At 32.1% G+C, this 18,619-nt stretch overlaps 1 non-coding gene across 4 annotated transcripts; it reads right to left on the reverse strand.

Moving 5' to 3' along the window:
• Positions 1 to 56: 56 nt before the first annotated feature.
• On the reverse strand, positions 57 to 18,613 carry LOC107875236. 4 transcript variants are annotated; one of them, XR_007056864.1, is made up of 6 exons: positions 18,090 to 18,613; positions 17,931 to 18,016; positions 8,299 to 8,391; positions 7,062 to 7,207; positions 4,450 to 4,537; positions 57 to 2,941 (listed from the first exon to the last, which is right to left on the reverse strand). It is a non-coding gene; the product is annotated as an uncharacterized LOC107875236 (transcript). The 4 variants fall into 4 exon arrangements; XR_007056863.1 differs by lacking the exons at positions 57 to 2,941; positions 4,450 to 4,537 and adding an exon at positions 5,392 to 5,732; XR_007056861.1 differs by lacking the exons at positions 57 to 2,941; positions 4,450 to 4,537 and having other exon boundaries at positions 6,727 to 7,207.
• Positions 18,614 to 18,619: the final 6 nt, after the last annotated feature.

Below are 18,619 nucleotides of genomic sequence, written 5' to 3' on the forward strand. Positions count from 1 at the left end.
TTTGACGATAGGTAGAAGGATCTTCAAGCAAAGGAGAAGAAGTTGAATTCCTTACTGTGAAGTGGAGTAAGTACAGATTTACACTTCTCAAGTTTAAACCGATGAAGTATAGAAGTAATATAACGATGTTGCACCAATAGCATCCCCAAGGAATTATGCTTCAATTCAACTCCGAGAAAGTAAGTAAGAGGGCCTAAGTCCTTCATTGAGAATTCCGTACTCATAGAAGTGATGAACTGAGATACCAATAACTTCGAAGAGCCAAAAACAGCTATATCATCCACATAGATCAAAGGAATTATGCAATCACTCCCTGAGTAAAAAATGAACATACTATGGTCCGAGATACATTGTGTAAAACCAAGATCAAGAAGAAAACGAGCAAGACGATAGAACCAAGCACGCAGTGATTGTTTAAGACCATATAAAGCACGGTGTAACTTGCAAACATAATGAGAATAATCTGGATGGACAAAACCTGTTGGTTGACGCATATAAACTGTCTCAGATAACTCACCATGTAAGAATGCATTGGACACATCAATTTGACACATGAACTAGTTTCGTTGAAAGGCCAAAGATAGGACTAAACAAATTGTGCTAGGCTTGACAACAGGAGAAAATGTCTCAAAATAATCCACTCCAGGCTTCTGTGAAAAACCTTGAGCCACTAACCAAGCTTTAAATCTTTCAACAGAGCCATTAGTGCAAAACTTAGTTCAGAACACCTATTTATTGCCAACAATATTTACATTTGCAGGAGGAGGAACCAAAGACCAAGTTTTATTTTGAACTAGAGCATCAAATTCGACACTCATGGCATGCTTCCAATGGGGATCTTTAGAAGCTTGAGAAAAGGAGGTAGGTTTAGATAAAATAGAAGTAGTTGAAGTTGTTAAAGAAGGAAAAATACGTGGTTTGAGTGAACCAGTTTGAGAACTAGTAATCATGGGATGAGAGTTTAGTTTAATGGAGATTGGAGTAGAGTTAGGCACACTAATATTGTCAGATGAAGGTTGAATTGGTGTTGGTTGTGCCTGGGATAAATCAATACGACCTTCAGAAGAAAGATTTAAAGTATCTGCAGGACATTGATTCAAAGGGGAGTGCATAAGGTGTGAGGGAGAAGTTGGAGAAAATTGATTAGAATCTTTAAATCTAGAATCACGAGAATTAGGTGACATTAATAGAACTCTGAAGACTGCTTCTAGGTGCGAGTTGCTGCTTATTTTCGGCGATAGGAGTTTCTAAATTAAAAAATTTAGTATTATGTGCATTGGGCAAACATGAAGAAGGTTGAGTAGGAAGAAGTCCCATTTGGAACAAATTAGGAGAAGGTTCTCCAGAACGTGGGAGATGGATTGGAAAATGAGATGATTTAGAGGAGTTATCTAAAACAATGTCGGATGAGATAGAATTAGGTGTGGTTGTTGGCTAAGTAGGAAAGAAGGTCTGAAACGAAAAAGAGTCTTCAACAAAATGAACATACCGAGAGATGATAATTCTCTTTGGATTAGGATCCAAACACTTAAAACCTTTGTGTTTATCAGATGAACCGAGGAATAAACAAGGCTTGGAACGAGGTTGGAACTTGGAGCAAGGACCATCTGCTACAAAGGGATAACAGAGGCATCCAAATACACGAATAAGATTATAATCTGGCGCACGACCATAAAGCTGTTCAAACGGAGATAGGAAATGCAGCACCGGAAGAGGAGTAACATTAATCAGGGAGACGACATACAGACAAGCATCAGCCCAAAATTTGAAAGACATAGATGCTTGAAAAATAAGACAGCGTAGGACATTTGCAATGTGTCTATGTTTGCACTCGGCCCTACCATTTTGAGCAGACGTGTAAGGACAAGAAAAATGATGGACTATGTCATTTTTCTTAAAGAATGAACTAAATTTTTTGTTAACATATTCACCACCTCCATCAAACTTGAAATAAAAAATGGAGGTGTGAAAAACATTTTTAACCATGGTATAAAATTCTTTGAGTTAGTCAAACGTTTTAGATTTTTCGCGCATCAAGTAAACCCAAGAGAATTTGGTGTAATCATCAAGGAATAAAATGTAATAACGATATCCAAAATTTGAGACAATAGGAGCGTGCCATACATCTAAATGAATTAAAACGAATGGAGAACTTGCATTAGTACTGGATAAAGGAAAAGACATTCGAGTTTGCTTGCCTAAATGACAAACATTACAAGAATTATTTCTAATAGAAGAAGTACTACTTATCAATTTTCTAACAACTAAAGAGCTAAGAGATTCTCAGCCAGGATTTCCAAGACGTTGGTGCCAAAGTGAAGTAGGCAGAATTTTAGCAAAGAACTAAATGGCATAATTTAATTCGTCCAAGTGGCATAACTTATATATTATCTATATATTATTAATAACAGAGGATGCAGCCCTCTCATTCACCCAAATGGCATAATTTAATTCGTCCAAGTGGCATAAATTAAAATATCCCTTTTAGTTATTTTAATTTTAATTTTTTTTTTAATTGAAAAAGTTAATTTTGAAAGAATAACTAAACGGATGTATTTTTTTTTTAACTTTTATCAACTTCCATAAACTACATTTTGAAACAATAACTAAACGGATAAAAATTTTTTTGAACTTTTATCAACTTCCATAAACTATCCACAAAAAACTGTTAAATTCAAATTCAGTTTTATATTGAAACAATTCCACAATGCCAAGCTCTTTCATTTTGCCCCTTATTACGGCAAAAAACAAACACAAACTAAACAAGGTTTTGTTCGAGTATTTTTAACAACAACTTACAAAAGGAAATATACACTGTTTATACACATAAACTGCTTATAATTTGAGTATTTTGGCATCACTATAGCCAAATGCAGATTTTGATGCCTTCAGCTTTTGATGAAACCTAACTAAATCATATGCCATCATATATAACGTTCATCTGAATTGAATTGAAAATACAGAAATATGTTAGAAATTTATATTATTATATTATCTTTTAAAATTTTTGTTTACACACAGATAAATATATTTTAATATCATTTATAGCATAAATTCTTTTATTTCAGTAAGTACTAAGGGTGCAAATATGTAAACTAATTTATAGATAATTGTTTTATTTCAATAAACCAATTTAATTATAACTCTTTTATAATCTTATTTATCCATGACTGTCCTGTGGTTTCCTACGTATACAAAACTGCATTCCTTCTTATCCTCAATTTTTGACTGACAGTTTTTTTCTTTCCCTTCATCTATAAATTAAATTCATATTCTATTGAAACCACTGATTCCTTCGTTTACCACTACAACTCTTTCCTTACCACGCTCTAAGAAAGCTTCATAAACTTCTAATCTTTCAATCCTAACCACAATTTAGCGATTTCTTTGTAAGCTACTTCAATTCATTTGATCCTTATCACAATCTACATATACCTTCATACTCTATCATAAATGACATAACAATCACAAAAATTAATTGGAAGTTGAAAGTCATGATTGTTCGGCTTTGAAAAGTGAAAGATCGCTTTAATCCGGACTCTGTTTACTGAATTGAAATGGTACTTCAGGATAAAAAGGTATTATTATTTTTTTACAATTGTTCTTTTTTTTTTTAAACAGAATGTTTAACTTTATTTAGAACCTTATTCTACTGTTCCAAAATGTTACAATTTATTAATGTTTACAATTTCTCTTGATTTTTCTCTGTTTTCAGGGTGATAGGATATAGGCTTCTATTAGCCGTTCTGTGCTTAAACAATTTAAATTAGAAATCAAAGAGCATGGATTATATTTTATGCAAAACTTTATTGTCTGCAAAAATACTTCCAAATTTCGGCCCACAATTAATAAATTGAAGCTTAATTTTACTCTAAGATCATGTGTAACTGAAGTTACACTTTCTAATCCACCTTTTCTGTTGATGTTGTTTCACTTCTGGCCTTTCACATATTTGATAAATAAGATTTTTGTTGACAAAACAGAATTACTTGGTAAGAAATTAATTACCCTAACTTTTTTCATATTTACGAATCACAGTAATACTAATATAACATATTTTGATTTTATAGACATTATTGGGGAAATTGTAAATTTCAGTCAGATACAAACTCACAATAGGGGAAGCAATTCTAGAAAGTTCACTAATATCAATCTAGCAGATGATGAGTAAGAAAACACACTTTTGAGTATTGATGAGTAAGAAAACACACTCTGAGTATTTATCTAATTATATTGTTATTTTTACATTAATTTTTAAAAATATTTTTCAGAAACAACAAAATATCTGCAATATTTTGGGGCGAATTTGTTGATCAAATTGTGCCACAACTTCTAAGTTCTGACAACCAAACAATTGTTGTTGCTATGCAACTTATGCAGGCACATAAATTTTAAGGTAATATTTTTTAATTACATCTATCTACTTATTATAAAATTAGAATATCGTACCTAAATTTAAAATTTTTGACAGATGCCTATACTGTGCGAAATACTTGGAACGCCTCCAAGCTTTGGATCAATCCAACTGATACTCAATCTGAAGAGTTTAAAAAATGGTATTTTATACATTTTACTGTCTATATATATATATATATATATATTTCTCAAATAACACAATAATTTATTGAGTTACATATGCAGATTACTCTCTGTTCGTGATAGCAAGTCAAATAGAGTAACAAGTACCATCAGTAAAATCTCTCATCAAGCTTCCTCTGTATTAGATGAATTATCTAAAGAAACAATTGAAGTCAAGACAATATCTGAATTGTTGGAGATTGTGAAAGTTAGTAAACCCTTTACGGTATATTATGTATTGACATGTTCCCATGTTTCATATATATATGCTTACCAATTTATATTTTTTATTAACAAATAAACAGGAAGGTTCTCATTGTTGTATAGTTACACTATTGAATTGTTAAACCTAACCAATGGATGGTCTTATACTGGATGCACCAAGTGTCGTAAGAAGACAAAAAAAAGTGGAAAACACTTAATTTTTCACAAACATAAAATGCAATCATGAAGATTCCCTTTCTATTTCCAGGTAAACATATTATTTTTTGATTTCATAATTAAAACACAACTTTATATAAGGAAAAACAATACTATTTAGGTACAGGATTCAAGTTACGGTCATGGACGATACTGGATCTATTTCATTGATTATATGGGACACTGATGCCACTTCTCTAATTGGAAAGTCCTCAAGTGAATTGAAGGAAGGATTAATTCAGGTATATATATTTATACATATATATATATATATACTATATAAATTACAATACACACATTTGTTATTTAAATACTAACAAATATATCATTTTAGAATACTGCCAATGATGATGCCCCTTCTTATCCGACGGAACTGAATAATATTCTACAAAGAAAATTTATTTTTAAGGTGATTGTCAAGAGCAGAAACATTCATAACCATGATGAGGTTTATAGTGTTCTTAAGATTTTAGATGATGAAGAATTGATTAAGAAATATTCTCCTAAAGAATCATATATATACCCGAACTTTCCTTAGAGACTTCTTATCAGAAACTTCTTATTTACAAGTATGTTTATACTTATGTTTATTTTATTTTTATACTATGTTGTAAAGGACCAAGAATTCAACAGTCAAGTTTCAGCTAAAGAAAAGGAATTCAAAGTAATTACATATTTAATTTACTTTTACATATTGATAATGTTAACTCCGTTGAAGACGTTTGCAAAAAGGACTGGATCATCAAAAAAGTATAAATCAGTCATAGATGATGAAGATGCCAAATATCATCACTCAAGCAACAAAGTTCGCAGATGTTTTAAAAAGGAGAAGAAGCCATCATTTGCTGCATTTAAATGACTTTTGTCATATTATTTCTGTACTTTAGCATATAAATAGTAATCTAGATAATAATTAGATATTGTGGATTTCATCTTTCGGTATTTGTATCCTAATAAGTTTGTTAATCTTATTATGTTTATTAACTCTTGAGAAATAAATGTATGTTCTCACCTATGCAAATTGTGTTTCACATCTTAAGAATTTCTTCCACTTTGTACAAAAAGGCATAAGTACTGAAAGTAATATTTATAATAAACAGAAAGTAATATTTATATTAAACTTTAATTTGTACCTGTTAATCACCGTTAATTTTCTAACAGAAATAGCATTCAAGACTAATCATTTCAAAATTTCCAACTTCCACCATTACTTAAAGCCTTCATGGTAGTTGACAAATCAAAAGAAAATGAAATTAATGCGGAGTAGACAATTGTTCATTCATATCAAATATGCTACTATAACCTGTAAATTTTCATGATAGGCATAGTATAATAAATATATGTAGGTTTGAACCAAATCTTGGCTTTCCTATAGTTAGAAAAATAAAAGTAAATCATTTCAGCTATTACTTCCCTCTGAAACTTATCACTGGGGAAGTTCTAACAAAAAACTGGTACTGAATCGAAGAAATAGTGGAGTTTGTGGCTGCAAATGACAATAGAGGGACCTGCAACTCTTTTCAATGTTTGATACCACATGAGCTATAACATAAGTTTGAGGGCCAACAATGGTCATAGTATCCTTCTCCATTAAGTGGCTAGATGTTATAGAAAATGAGACTATTTACAAAAAAACTCAAATTGTACAAGAGAATTTTTGAAACAATGGAAATGATGTCCACAAACGCGAAAAAATTATAGATATTGCAAGATGTTTACCCTCGACGATTCAAAGAAATCAAGTAGAATTTTGGTTGATTAAGAAATCAAGAAATCAACTGAGACAAGACAAGCATGATGTACAACATTTTGGTTTATCATGACAACTCATTGGAAAATGAAAACTGGGAGCTATTTGTTAGTTCAACAACAGTTATAGCAGATAGCTTGGGGTAATATCCATTAAGTACTTTATCCTCCCCCATATTTTTTGCACTATCTTTGCTGGTATCCTCCAAAAAATGATGCAGGTGTCAGATCAACCAAAAGTGCATTACTTTTTAGGGATCAGACAGAGGTTCGATGACATAGATTTTATCAAGTACTAATAGCAGTGGGCTTACCAGTTGACCCTCATTCCTGCTTTGAGAGTATCAGTCTTAACAATTTCAATCGAAAAATCAATCGTGTAGATTTTATCAATGACTGCTGAAGTTATCAATCTTGCATGCCGGTACAGCTTTTTATCATCAAATTCAGGGTAATGTTCCTGAGAAAAAAATCAGATTTTTAAGCAAAAGTTCTTTTAGGTGCAAAAGTAGCCTGGCTAACCGTAAAATTTCAGAATACATGCTCATTTCATCCACAATTAAACTTCTCATTTCCATTCAGCAAATATGACCATGGAAAAGAGAATCTTCTGTACTTCATTAACCTATTTTCAGCATAGCACATATGGCATTATGTTCCTTCACAAACAAGACCTGCAAGAGAGAGCAGCCTGCCCAGTGGTTTCGAACATCTCCGGATACTGGAGTGCAGTTATCATCATGTTCAAGAAGTCCAACTCCTAAGACCCTGATCTTTCCAACTTTAAATGTTCTCACCCTAACCATGCCCTCTTCGTTGTTGCCATATATTACACTCCCGGCCATAAAAAACAGCAGGAAAATATATAATTCATCAGATCATGAAATACGACTCCATCATTAGACAAGAGTGTATATGATCAAATCTGAATCAAAAGTGTTGGGATCAAATCTGAATCAAAAGTAAAGGATCAGAAGTAAAGGATCAAATCAAGTTCCAGTTGGAGAGTGTGGACAAGAGTTGACAGGTTTGTGTGTCAATTGGGAGTAACATTTTTGCCTCCCTCCTCCCTACATCTCTGTCGTAGTTTTACCTCAAAATCTTTTAGCATGCGACAAAGCAGCAGTTTGAAAGAGTTTTTGAGTCGCACTCACCACCATGGGGTCCTTGAATTCAAATTCCCAAACTTCAGATCAGGTGAAACTGAAGTTTCAAGACCATGAAATGAATTTAAATGCCCAAATGACTTTGAACTTTAAATACAAAGTCAAATATTATCTACATATCAGTGAACATGTATAGAGTTATTTGATATTATGAAGCGGATAATGAATGCATCATATAACCACTATAAGTGAATAGCACCTCACCATAACTTTTGAAAAAATATAAACAAAACAAAAAAAAATAAAGCGGGAGAAAGGTGAGAGGGGAAGGGGAATTTCTCCGTTGAAGAATCTAAAGTTCCATACTACAAAGGTATGTTATTTTAAAATGCTTCTTTACCACATTTTAGACCTCAAGAAGAGCAGTGAAAATTATAAAGATTACCTGAATTTGTTGACCCCATTAAAAGGATGTTACTCTTCTCAAGCTCCACGGATTCATGTTATACTCCATCTGTTATTTTACTACTATCAATTTCTGCATGCGTAGGTACCACATTAATAGCATTAGAAGATTGGATAACCACTTATGTGAAGAGTGCATATAATTAGGAGGGAATGGATGGCGTATTAAATGAAACAAACGTTTATGTCACAACCCGAACCAGGGCCTGGCCGTGACGAGAATTTCGAACCATGGAGGCCCGAAACACCCCTGTCTGGTAATCATGAACCTAATTCATATGATCAAAGTAATGAGGAAAAACACAATAATTCTGAATCATGGTCATAAATATGAAAAAGAAACAATAACGGGGAGATAAGGTTCCCTCAACATCAATTAACCTTTAAACAACTGTCTGCGAAAATCTCTAACAAATGACTGAGTCAAGTAACCGTATATAAATTGGGACAAGGCCCCCAGTAGACCCCAAAACTGAATATAAGAAAAAAAGGACTGCAGGACATAAGACCTTCCGAAACATAGAAGGCTCACCACTTGTCTCTGCAATTCTGTCTGAATGATCTACTGATTCTCTTGACCCCTAGACTGGGTCTCTGAACCTTAGGTTGGAGAGGGGAGGGGGTCAGCACAAAAGTACTGGCACACAGAGATATCAAAACAAAACATAATATTTTTACAATATATATTTGAGAGCCATTATAAAGCAATTTCGTATCAAATCATTTAAAACAACATGGGTGTAATGCAATAGTTTCTCAACAACAATGAAATGCGACTAAGCTAGGTGGAATACCCTACATAATTTACACCAACTGTCTAACCTCGGTTGCCGCCGAGATTAGAGTGTAAGTGAGGGAGAGACACACAAAATCACATAGCATGGTGTCTCGACCCAATGGTAGTGCCCAAGATCACTTAGTTGGGCTCCTACCTACAGTCCTAATTTGGGAATGACATGAAGTCAAGTACACAAGATCACTTAGCCTGGTACCACGTTTTCCAGCGATGAGCCCTTACATCTCAAACGCCTTCTTCGGGCATCCACCTTTCTCATGTAAAATCAATGCATTCAAATTTCATCTTATTCAATCACGTATCATGTTCTGTAAGGTATCGTCATACCCGACTTGCAAGTCCTCAATATCACTTCCATATATGCATAACCATATAAAAACCAAGGTGCTTCATCATTTACAAGTGGTGAACAATATTTATTTCAAATTCATGCTCTCTTTTGTTGATCACAATATAATATGGGGTATCAAGACATTATCATGGGAATTTGAAGGCAATTTATCATTCATATTTATCAAACTTCCATGGAAAATCTCAAATCACATATGCATGGTTTCAACCATTGAAGTATATCGGCAAACAATTCCCATGATATAAAGAAAGATGACTTAAAAATCATATTGAAAGCAAGCTATTAGCATTTGATTGAAAACCCCCATTTAAAAGCTTGCATGTTCATAAAAACTACGCCCATGAGATTTTTGGATAACCCCACGTACCTCTATTTCCAAGGATAATAGATGTTTCTTGAAGCTTGCGGATTGGTGATTCCAAATATGAAATTATCGTTGAAAACCTACGGTCAAATCTTGAACTATTTGGGTTTTTATTTTGAAACCCTAAGAATCTTTGAGCACTTTTGATGAATGAATATGTATTTTGGGGTCCTTGGAACTAAATTTCATGTCTTAGGGCTAAGTAAGGGTGGAAAAGGACCACTTTGTCCCCAATACGGAGTGTTTAAGTTACTAGAATTCTTTACATAGGTAACGCCCATCCCATTGCCTATGTTCACATAGGTGCCGCCTAGGCTATCGCCTATGTTTACATAGGCGACGCCTATGTTTACATAGGCGCCACCTAGACTATTGACTATGCTTTCCAGTGGCCATGGGCGATTGGTTAGGCGACGCTTATCACTTTGAAAGGCCATAACTTCTTGCTCGGGTGTGGTATCGTTGGAAAGCTAACTCGAATACCTATCATTTGACACATAGTAGGCTTCCTAATTCGACATATATAGAGAGTTATGGTCGATGGAATCTGACACACTTTACAACGTCCACTAAAACTTAGTCGATCGAAATAGTTTCAACTCGTCCTTGAGTTGAAGGACCTCTATGGTCTAAATTCAAGCTTGAGTGGATTAACACACCATACAATAATTAGCATGCCGTATTGGCATAGGATTTTATGGTTTCAGAATTAACAACGCATCGAAATTATGGTCTATATTGTAGCCCGAATTGCGGGGCATTACAGTTTAGGAACACTGACATAACTCTGTACATTGCCTATGGGTTAAGCCATAGGTTGACTAGAGCCCAATCTTGAAGAAGGTTGCAATTCCAACCCTACAGCAAACCATAGATATATATAAATTTATTCAAACCAAAATAATGACACAATAAACAGAAATATATAGAAATATTTGTCCTTTAGAATGATTAGTAATCTGAGAGTTATTTCCTATCTCTATAGATTGAATCCACTCATCACATTATTTTAAAAATAATAATGTTTTTATTTTGTCTCTGCAGCAGACCATGGATATATTTAAATTTCGTCATCCCAAAAAGTATTTTATTTTAAAAATAAAATATTGAATCCACTCATTAACGTACAACTATTTATCAGCCCGCTTTAATATGATTAGACTACCACAATTCAACATCTATTCTATACATGATTTCTCTATTATGCAGAATTATTATTATTTCATTAATAATTTTAATTGTAGTAAAATATAAAATTTACATAAACTATAACATTCAAATCTTCTGATTAACAAAATTTATCAAGTATACTTTGTAACCACCCTGTCATTTCACTCTGGCATTTCAACTGCTCAACAGAATTTTTCAATTGTTATTTCAAGCACACTGTTTTTTTCAACTGCCATTTTTCTATCAATATTACACTGTACCTTATCATACCAAACTCAGATTCTATGAATATTGATATGGACATAGATAAGAAACTTGCAAGGAAGAATAGAATAAGTATACGGCAACAGAATGGACTAAATATTCCTCTAACAATAATGGTATGATCTTTATCAATATTTTTTGTTTTTTCTTATTTTCTTTAATTTATGTCATACATAAGAGACAAAGATGTACACTAAATATTACTTTTATATAATTTAAATATTTCTTTTATATAATTTCAACATAACTATATACATACAGGAATTTTGTAAAAAAATGTATGTTTTAGGAATTATAAACTATACTACAAAATTTATCAAGTATACTCTGAAACCACTCTGTCATTTCAACTGCTCAACAGAATTTTTCAACCACTCAGTTTTTTTTTCAACTGCTATAATTTTATCAATATTACTCTATACCTTATCATAAAATACTCAGATTCTATGCATATTAATATGGACAAAGATAGGAAACTTGCAAACTCAGATTCTATGCATATTCATATGTTCAAAGATAAGAAACTTGCAAGGAAGAATAGGATAAGTATACAGAAACAGAAATGGATTAAATATTCCTCTAACAACAATGGTATGATCTTTATCAATATTTGTTCTTTTCTCTTATTTTCTTTAATTTATTCCATACATAAAAGACAAAGATGTACATTAAATATTACTTTTATATATTTTCAACATAATTATGTACATATAGGAATTCTGTTTTATTGATACTACCATTTTCAAATAGAATGTTTTAGGTAAAGGGAAAGGAAAAAAGCCTATTACATTTCCTTAATATATTTATTGACATTATCCCTTTTGCATAGTAATATTTATTCTTATTTTATTGATACTACCACTTTCAAAGAGAATGTTTTAGGTAAAGGGAAAGGAAAAAAACCTTTAATAGATACAACATATCATCATAGTTCATATGCATCACATATTACATCTATGAAGAGTTTAGATCATGCTATTACATTGCAACAACAGTACCATTATCTAACACAAGTACATGATATGCGATATTTGGCATCGACTTCAAGTACGCAGCCAAATCATATTTTTCAAGGTATAATTGAGCTACCTTTACTACAAGATTACTAAAATTAACATTATTTAATAAAACACTAAAATACTGAATATATTCTTTTACAACATATGAATTGCAGATGAAGGTGTCAGCAGTGATAGTGATGTACCAGGTTTGTCTTTACTAATCAATATTTTTGTCATACATATTCTTAAATTAAGATAAAAATATGATTTAATTGTTTGAATTCTTAAAATAATGTTATTTCAATACAAGTGCAGCATATAATAATATGGGTCAAAATGAAGATGAGTATGAAGGTATGTCTTGAATCAAAAAATAAAAATGTATTCACTAACAAATACTATTTATATAAAGTGGATTTCTATGATTCTAATATTTTACTTTACAGAGGTTAATGAAGGATATGAAAGTATTGATAACAAAGGTATGTATATTTAATATTATCCTTTATAAGCAAAAAGTAATGTAAACAAAACTTAACAGTTCAAACAATTTTATACTTGTCTATATTTTTAACAGATTACTGGGATATAGGAGATCCAACTTATGAATGTGAGCATTGTGGTGCTTAATTTTGGTATGAAGAAAGGATCAACAAGAAATTAAAATCTAAAAGATCGGAATTCTCTTTGTGTTGTCTTCATGGTAAGATAAAATTAGCAAAATCAAAAGAGTCTCCTCCAATTTTAAGACAGTTATTATTTGGATCAGGTAATAAATTTTTTTTTTTCAATTTTAAATAATACTAAGAAATATAAGAATCATATCAATATATGCAATTTAAATTATGCTGGTCCAAAAAGTAAAATGTTCAGAGATAATATTAGAACTTATAATTCAATGTTCTCATTTACGTCTATGGGAGGAAAAGTTGATGATTCTATTAATAAAAAAAGGGGACCAAAAACATTCAAACTTTCTGGACAAAAATATCATCAAATTGGTAGTTTATTGCCCCCCAAGGATCCACTCCAAAATTTGCACAATTATATATCTATGATACAGAAAATGAAGTGCAGAATAGAATTCAAGCTTTGAGGTTAGTATTAAATAATTCCCTTTTTACAAAATTTATGAATACTCTAATAAAATAACTAACATGAAATAATTTTATACCATCTGTTCTTATTCAGTCGGGGTGAAATCATAAATCATTTTCATGCTGAAATTGTTCATGATTTGAAGCAAATGCTTGATAAGCAAAATACTTTGACAAAATCATTCACAATGGTAAGAGAGAGATTTCAAGAAGATACTCACTCTAATGTTAGACTCAGACTGATTGGAACGCGAAACTATGATGGCAGAAGATACAATTTACCATCTGTTTCAGAGGCTGCAGCTTTAGTGGTTGGAGATTTTGAAGTATCTAGATGTGATAGAGACATTGTTCTTGAAACCCAAACTGGACAACTTCAAAGAATTAATGAGTTGAATGTTGCATATTTAGTTCTACAATATCCATTACTTTTTCCATACGATGAAGATGGATATAGGGAGGACATTCTTTTAAATGGAAAAGATGAATCAAGCCGGGGAAGAAAATTTGTTAGCATGCGTGAATTTTTTTCATACAAAATTCAAGAGAGGAATGATGAAGTACCAACAATTGTAAATGCAAAGAGATTGTTCCAACAATTCTTGGTAGATGCATTTACAATGATTGAATCATCCAGGTTGAAGTATATTGGAACTCATAAAAAACAATTGTGTGTTGCAATGTATAAAGGATTACAATATGTTGTTTTACATGGAGAGATAAATCCTTCTTCTCATGGTAAAAGGGTAATTTTATCATCAAGCTTCATAGGAGGTGCAAGATACATGATTCAAAATTATCAAGATGCTATGGCAATTTGCAAATGGGCTGGATATCCAGATCTTTTCATTACATTTACTTGCAATCCAAAGAGGCCTGAGATAATCATATTCTTAAAGATTAGAGGCTTACAACCAGAAGATCGTCCAGACATTTTATCTAGGGTGTTCAAAATGAAGTTAGATCATTTAATAAAGGATTTGAAAGAGAAGCAAATATTTGGAGAGTTAAATCAGGTATAGAATACCTTTTTTCATGATATTCACTTTTACAACAATAAATTTTAATCACAGAACATGTATTACTCTGTACATAAACTATTAATCTTTATTTACAAGTTCTTATTACTAAGAATTTTCATTATTTTTTTCATTTATTATCTCATATTTCTAACTCTAACTATATGTGTTATTGTATTAGTTAGTTAAAATTATATATAATGTATTATTTTTTGTGTGGTTTTGCTAGAAAAACATCTCCATGCATGCATAATGGTTGATGTTCAAAGCATTTTCCAAAGAAGTTTGTAGTAAACACTGCAATTGATGACGATGGCTATCCAATTTATAGAAGAAGGGAGAATGGAAGAACTATTGAGAGAGAGGGTATTTATTTGGATAACAGGTATGTGGTGCCACACAATAGATATTTGCTACTGAAATATGGTGCACATATTAATGTTGAATGGTGCAATCAAGCAAAATCGCTAAAGTACTTATTTAAGTACATAAATAAGGGAAATGATCGTGTAACAACAGTTTTTTCACAAAGTGTGCATGAGAAAGATTCAACAAATGTAGATGAAATCAACATGTATTATGATTGTCTCTATATTTCTTCCTGTGAAGCAGCTTGGAGAATTTTTGGATTCCCAATTCACCATAGAGAACCTCCGATAGAAAGGCTTTCATTTCATCTACCTAATGAACAACCAGTTATTTTCTCTGATAATGATCCAATTGATTATGTTGTCAGTAAACCAAGTGTAAGGGAATCACAATTTTTAAGTTGGTTTGAGGCAAATAAGTCAAATGAAGAAGCCAGAGAATTAACTTATGCAGAATTTCCTCTAAAATTTGTTTGGAATAAAATTACAAAAGAATGGAAAAAAAGATATAATTCTGTTTTTTCTATTGGTAGAATATTTTTTGTTCCGCCTGGAAATGGAGAGCTATATTATCTTAGGATGTTGTTGAATATCATTAAAGGTCCAAAGTGCTATGAGGATCTACGTACAGTCAACAATCACGTTCATCTAACTTTTAGAGGTGTGTGTTATGCATTGGGTTTATTAGATTATGACAAAGAATACGTGGATGCCATAATTGAGGCAAGTAACTGGGGAATGCCATTTTATTTAAGGCAGTTATTTGTTATACTATTATTATCAAATTCAATGTCTAGGCCAGAATTTGTTTGGGAAAAAACATGGATTTTACTATCAGATGACATCCACCATGAAGTAAGAAGAAATATGAAAAATCTAGGTACCCATCAAACATTTCTATATATTTCAATAGTATATTTATTTTATACTATAAAAACTTTTAATCATTTTGATTTATAAGACAAAATCATTTATGACAGAATATTAAGATTTTCTAACTATCATAAGACTTAACTAATAACACATACCTTAAACATAACAATATCAGTAATCTATTCATATGTTACCTGTATGTTTATGTTATAATAATTAGCTTTTGTATTTATAGGTTACTATGTATTAAAGAAAAATAATTTTTGAATAATTGTTCATTTTACAGGAGCTGAGCGTACATATGATGAACTGAATAATCAGTGTTTGCAAAAATTGGAAAATTTGTTAAAAGATTATGGAAGAACCTTTCAAGATTTTCCAACAATGCCCACATCAATTTATAATGCGGAATGAGTAGACATAACCAATAGACTCATCCTAGATGAATTGCATTATGATAAAGGCTCTTTGACCAAGGAACATTCAGAATTGTTGGATAAATTAACAGTGGAGCAAAAGACTGTTTATGATAGAATTTTAGCAGTCGTGGAACAAAACAATGGAGGATTCTTTTTTTTTGTATGGTCATGGAGGAACCGGAAAGACTTTTATTTGGAAAACTTTGTCTTCGGGAATAAGATCTAAAGGACAAATTGTTTTAACAGTTGCATCAAGTGGCATTGCATCACTTTTACTACCTGGAGGTCGAACAGCTCATTCAAGATTTGTGATTTCACTAAATGCTACTGAAGAGTCAACATGTAACATAAAACAGGGCAGTCATTTTGCAAGTTTAATTCTGAAGACAAAGTTAATTATTTGGGATGAAGCACCTATGATGCATAGATATTGTTTTGAAGCCCTTGACAAGACTCTAAGAGATATTCTTAGATTTGAAGATGCGTCTAATTTGGATAGACCATTTGGAGGAAAAACAATTGTTCTTGGTGGGGACTTTAGGAAAATTCTACCGGTCATGCCAAAAGGTAAAAGACAAGATATAGTTAATGCTACGCTTAATTCTTCTTATTTGTGGGCTAACTGTGAATTACTAAAGTTAACACAAAATATGAGGCTACAAGGTAATCATGTGAGTCCACAGTTTAATGATCTAAGCGAATTTGCTGATTGGATTTTAGAGATTGGGGATGGTAGAATTGGAAATTCAGTTGATGGAATATAAAAAGTCCAAATACCTCATGATTTTCTTATTCATAATTCAGACTACCCAATTTCTTCCATTGTGGAAAACACATATCCTAATTATTTATGTCACTGCAGTGATATGGCATACCTACAAAATAGAGGAATTCTTGCTCCTACTCTTGAAATGGTAGAATCAATCAATGAACACATGATTTCACTTAATCATAGTGAAGGAACTACCGTTTTCAGTACTGATAAAATCTGTATGTCAGAAGCCACAAATACAGGTTTATATCAAGTACATACACCTAAGTTTCTAAGCACTATAAAGTGTTCTGGAATAGTAAATCATACTATCACTTTGAAAGTTGGTGTACCAGTGATGTTATTGAGAAATATTGATCAATCTTCAGGACTAAGTAATGGAACAAGATTAATTATCACTCGAGTAGGAAATTGGGTTATTGAAGCAAAAGTTTTATCAGAAAATTTGACTGGACAAAAAGTGTTCATACCAAGAATGGCACTGACTTCATCTGATGTAAGAATACCTTTTAAGTTCCAACGAAGACAATTTCCAATAGTTGTTTGTTTTGCCATGACTACAATAAGAGCCAAGGACAATCTTTATCTCATGTTGGGCTATATTTGAAGAAACCTGTGTTTACACATGGCCAGCTCTATGTTGCACTTTCACGGGTAACAAAAAGGCAGGGATTAAAGATTTTGACATATGATCATGAAGGAGAAATTTCAAATGAAGCAACTAATGTAGTGTTTAAAGAAGTTTATCGTAATTTGAGTGTAGATTGAAGATAATCTGAATCAAAGTGCAAAACAGGGTCAACAATATCATCAATTTGTTGAGGGTTAGACTTAGCTTTTTTCTGCTGTCAAATAGATAATAAAAGTTCTTTGTTGTTGCAGCAAGTATAATAGCAAAAAGGTACATATTATGTAAGTTATTTATGACTGTTTACCTTTTTGCTAATTCTCTTTGTACGTTTTATTCAAGTATTTAGCAAAGATTCTAAGGATATCACACTCATAATTGAAGGTAAATGTAATACAATACGAAACTATAATGATAACCTCCACACAAGTTTGCTTTTAGTGAAGCATTTCACAGGATGTTAATTCAATGTTGAAAATTAAGACCTACCTTGATTTTCTCAGATAATGTCTGTTCCTTCAAGATATCTGCCTTTACACAAACAACTGCTACTAATGAGGAATTAAACCTATCACCTGTGATGATGCAACAATAAGTGATGGACATTGTTTAATGATTCCATTAAAAAAAAATGCATTATCTGCTCACCATAGACATAGCATTGTGCAACAACTCTGCATTAAGCATAAAATTCTCAATTTTCTGAGGAGCAATGTAGTCACCCTGCACCAACTTTAATAATACCAAACTTTGCACCACATGATGCTTGTGCACCTATAGAGAATATGATCATCCAAGCAATCACCATCGGGAAGTGTGTTAGCCCTTCCAAGAAGTAAACAGAAAACTCCAACTGTTTGTAATATCCATAGGCTCCATAATCTGCCTCTCATCCCAAAATGTTGGCTGCAAAATCTGATATCCATCCTCCAAATGGTTGCGTTAATAGGTTTACCTTACCAAACATTGCAGCGAAGATTCCAGCCGTGTGAAGCTTCAAATCAAATCTGTCAAAGAAGTACTCAGCAATCACATTATTTGTAGTCAATTCAACTCCCATGGAGAATCCGTAGAGCAAGACAAAGATCCATGTACTATAATTTGTTGCATCATACCACAATATCTATGAAAAGACAAATGAAATATTATATCCTCAGCTAAATGAAACTGTTAGAGAT

The sequence above is a fragment of the Capsicum annuum genome, chromosome 6 (genome assembly GCF_002878395.1).
Source record: "Capsicum annuum cultivar UCD-10X-F1 chromosome 6, UCD10Xv1.1, whole genome shotgun sequence".
NCBI lineage: Eukaryota > Viridiplantae > Streptophyta > Magnoliopsida > Solanales > Solanaceae > Capsicum > Capsicum annuum.